This window comes from Anopheles merus, chromosome 2L (assembly GCF_017562075.2).
Source record: "Anopheles merus strain MAF chromosome 2L, AmerM5.1, whole genome shotgun sequence".
NCBI classification, from domain to species: Eukaryota; Metazoa; Arthropoda; class Insecta; order Diptera; family Culicidae; genus Anopheles; species Anopheles merus.
The window spans coordinates 10,043,475-10,048,561 of NC_054083.1; positions in this window are offsets into that span (position 1 = coordinate 10,043,475).

Here is a 5,087-nt window from a genome sequence, read left to right on the forward strand (position 1 = left end):
TTTGGTTCGTTTTTTGGAACCAACTAATAAATCGTGGGAAACCCTGTAACTCTTGTAGGTTATACTGTTTAACATTCTGGGCGCTGTGTGGAATCGTTTGGAATCGCAGCCTTGTTCACTCGCCTTCTCTGTGATTGGTCTCTCAGCAACTCTCAACAGAGAGTATTGCAGCGGGAAGAAAGAGAGAGAGGGCATATTGCCGAAGCGGCATCGTATGCGAGGATCGGAAAGATAGTGAACGATCGTAAGCCAATAAAACGCTCTCATCGCTCTCTTCTCTTGTACTGTGTTCTCCGCAGAAAGCGCATGCAAAATGCCAGCACCCAGAGTGTTAAACTGCTCCTGCATTGGCGTGCGATGTATAAACACTTTCAACTGTTAAATGTTTGATTATCTTTACCTACACTGCGCTTTTATTCTGTTTGCGAAATGATTTCTTATTTATGCAGATATGCTTTTATGCTTTCCAATGCGTCGTATGATATATTCAAAACTAAACCAACATTTTCTTGCAAAACTATTTTCTTTTCAGAACATCCATAAGAGTGAGGAAATTACTATTGTGTCTGTGGACCTTGTGACACAAGGATTACAAAGATATTAATTGTCGGAACGACGATTGGTGCAGCACAGCTGACCAAGTGGAATTGCCAGTTAATGTGCTGAAGGACAAGTGGGCATCACTCCAGTTCACATATAGAAAGTGCCGATCAACATACAACATGAGTCTGGTAACTGGTTCTGGTATGAACTATCAGAAAGTAACTTAGAAGAACTATATAAAACTTATTTTATTATTTTATTTTATAATTTTAGCCGGTCTCATTGTACAGTCGTCAACTCGTACGACTTAACAACATGCCCGTCATGGGTTCAAGCCCCAACTAGACCGTGCCGCCATACGTGGGACTGACTATCCTGCTATGGGGGGGTAATCCAAAAGTCACTGAAAGCCAACCCCACAAGTGGTACAGGCAGGCCTTGACCGACAACGGTTGTTGAGCCAAAGGAAGAAGAAGATTATTTTATTATTTATAGGAGCTCATGAAGTTAACAACCCCACTTGGTTTGCCTATAGTGCAATGCGGTTTCTCGATGGAACAACCGATTGTGGTAAAACGTTAAATACCCTCAGTAAATATATACATTCGATCCGCGCTGGTTGAACTTCGATATCATCTCATTAATTTTATTTGTGTTTTTATAAGGAAAATTGCTTCCTAAAAACCACAAGTTTAATAGTTGACATGCAATCTAAGTTCTTTCAGCGAATTCAAACTATTATGTTTTATTTTATGCCCATGGTTATATTATTCTATAAGCTCTTCACATTATTTTAAACGAACTTATTACCAATAGTATGAGGTAAAAAAGATAATAAAACTAAACAATATTGTTTTGTACAAATTGTACAAATGTTTCCAGCGCATTGTATGCTACAAGCTATCCGAAATTAGAAAAACTATTAAATATTTAGCGCGTTCTTTTGATTTACTGATTGTTGATTTGAAAGAGAGGTGAACGAGATAAGTTGCGAGATAAGACTTAAATTCGTACAAATTCAACTTATACATTAAATGGTAGTAGTATTAGCGTTCGGCAAGGATATGCAAGGTTGTCACAAATATAAATTTATTTATTTTATTAATTTTATTCATTTTACAATTTTAAATTATTCAGTAAATAATTTGCCATGTGCATCCGAATTTCCATCATATTGAAATTAGGCCGTGACCTATTTGCATTAAATCTAAGCATATTTTGATTTTCGTCTTGTCTATGTATAAATTTGTTGGCATCTTGATTTCTAGTATTTTCATCTTGTCTTATAAAATTATGCAAATAAATGGTGGTCATTATGACCTTTTTGGCGTCTTCCTCACTAAGCTCGATAGGCTTTCTAAATATTCGAAACCTGCCACTATGGATTCCGTAGGCCAATTTAACAGGATGCCTGGCAATCGAGTGTCGCATATTAAAGATGCGCTGGATTGATCCTCTTTCCGTTAAACCACTGAACGGTCTCAGGCAGTAACGCGTCAACGGAAAAGCCTTATCTCCCAAAAACATATAATGTACAAGGATGCGGGATGCTTGGTATAACGGTGCAGGGCTTGGAATTCCACACTCGTTTCTTTCTAGTTTTTTGTACAGTAAAGAATTTCTAAAGACTCCTCCGTCTGATATTCTACCTTTAGAGCTGTTCTCTTACGAAGTCGCAAAAAAAGGATAAAAAACACTAGGATGTAGAATGTCTTTAAAACGTTATAATAATACCATTTATTCCACACAACTACACGTATACGAATGCCCGATCGATCCGCTGATCGATCGCACGAAGCCCACGATAGCCGATTCCCCAGGATGCTGAGAGAGAATTTACGCACAAAATTCTCTCTCACGCACGCTCCCACCCCGACAGACAAAGAGAACGGAATTTTCAGGCGAGGGGTAGGTAGAAACACCCGGTGGGGGCCCGGCCCAAGATCGGATCCGAAGTCCGTTGTTTTGGGCTCGAAATTAAAAATGGCGGATGGAGCGCTACCACGGAGAGAATGCGCTCTCTTGCTTGCCTTTAAAATACACGAGGCGCTCTCGCTGTAAAGAACGCTCGCTCGCGCTGTTTCATCATACCCCTTCCTTCCCGTTTCTTTCGGCTTGCGCTGCGCTGAGCTGGTACCCCCTCCCACTTGATTCCAGCGAATTGCGCTGCGTTGGACTGACACCCCCTCCCGCTCGTTTCTTTCGTAGCGCGCTGTGCGCTTTCCTTCACACGGACTTGGTGCACCCGAATCAAAACAAAAACTTGAACACATCAAACTCGGTTTATATTTTATCACTTTTATTGCGAATAAAAGAACATTTAAATACATAGCTCCACACAATCTTGCTTCAAACCACACACATTCATTATATAAAAAAATCGTCGTATTTCAAATAGTCGCCTAACTGCATGAATACCGTTGTTGCTGTTCAATGCAGCAAAAAAAATCATTGAAATAAAGCAGCGCAAATCACACATTTAAGATAAATGGTGAAAAAAAAGCGCAGCTTCATTTCAATGTGCACAACACTTCAACACTTAGCGAAGCTTCGATCGCCGGGACTTAGGCTAACACGCGCGCGGCCTTTCACGGCGAACGCTTGAGCTGAACTGACGATTTCGTGTGGTGGCAAGAAAGGGAGCGCACAGAGGAACACTCGCTGCACTAGTGCGAGCGAGACACCGATAGCCGCATGCCGCTGCGAGAAACCAAACTGAGCGCGCAGGCTGAAAGTGAACGCACACATTCACACATGTGTAATTGTGTGAGTGAAAAAACTGTGTAGAAACCAAAACACGCTCGCGCCTCCGCGTAATTCCGCGTATTTCCAACCGTCTCCCCATGCTTCTAGGCGAGGGGCATGCCTGAAAGTCGCACACTTTTTCATTCTCATTGCTAGTAGGGACATGACCTATCGATAACCTGACGTGGGGACACGAGGTTATCGGGTCAAAGTGCGTTTCGGAACGCAAGCGCAATCTTTCGAAACGCATTCGAAAGATGCTGTTCAAAACCGGTGACCGTTTCGCCGTTGACGGCTTCGAACCTCATCGATTTACATGACCAAGAGCCAACATCTGCATATATAAAATTACTGTTAGAATCTATCACTCCTAAAAATACAACACTAAAAAACTTTCTATAGTTAAAAAAGTCAGTTCCGCTATGCGGTGCAGCTTTTATCATAACATGTGTAGCGACCTCGGCCGCTACGATAAGAAAATATCGATCAGATAAGCTTCGTTTAGATGTAGATATCGATAAGATACGTGTAGATGCGTCTTAAGGCGGCCTTATCAAAATCTACGGCTACTGTGCGGGGTTCGAGGATCGGAGGTTCGGCGGAGCGATGGCGGTTGATGAAGACGCGAACATTTTTCGTGGACTCATTCTTATTCTGGTGGTGGATTTGTGTGGAAGTTAATAAAGTGTTGCAGTAGAAAATTGACTTTAGAAGTTTAGTGCCGTGTTTTCCGAATAAGTATTTTAGTCGTTTCATTTGCCGTCAATCGCCCCGAGTGTATGGGGAAATTTCCACTTTTCTTCAAAGCCCTGCACAATTTTCATCCATTCATCCGAATTGGTGGGTAACTGTGAAAAGAAGAAGAAAAAGATTTTTTACACAGGCACAAGAAAATTATATTCTTATTTAGATATTATTATTATTTATATTGTTATAAATATTATTCGTTCAGTTAACACACCTAGAAATAGAGGTATTGGACGAGGCTATTGCCCTATCTCCTACTCCACCGTCACCGTTGCCATCGCCGTCCTACAGTGCCACGCCGCTTCCAGGACCATACGATGGTGGGTCGCCGGTAGCTGGACCGTCCCGTGGTAGGAATTCCCTTCGTAAGATTCCGGCTGCTTATTTTTTTTCCTTTATTTGGTTTTTAACTGAGAATCACTCCAGTTAACAAACTTCCACTTAAAAAAACTCTAGTAAAACACATCCACTAAGCGGTCACCTACTGTATATTGATATGAGCTACTGCAGTCAACGGGATTCATCCATGTGTATGAAAGGTAAGGCTAGCATTGTGATTTGACCAGCCATCAATAAAATGCTCAAGTTACATTGAAAAACTTCCATGTCAATCATTAAAAATGTGTAAAACGTAGCACCAGATGAAAATAACAGCTTCACACAATTTTCGCAACAATCAGGATAAAGAACCAGGGAAAGCCAATTAAAATGCTTTTTCTGGATTTAATTATACCATCACCGTCATATTGTAACCAAACACAAAAAAGGCATTCAAAAAAGAGCACGACGCAATCAGGATGCAAGGAGAAGCGTTTAAGGCTTACTGATAGTCAATTGTTGAAAACAATATGCAGAAAAGAAATCAGCAGGTTACCTACAGACCATGGATCTAATGAAAGACTTAGCGAAGAATCATTATATAAACATAGGACAAATTAATACAACTAGCGGAAAGGAAATAGTAATACTTACAGTTAACTGAACTATAAGCTAGCTACAAATTAATAGCTGCTAATCATTGAATCCGTCCGTAGCGGTAAAGTACTTCCGAA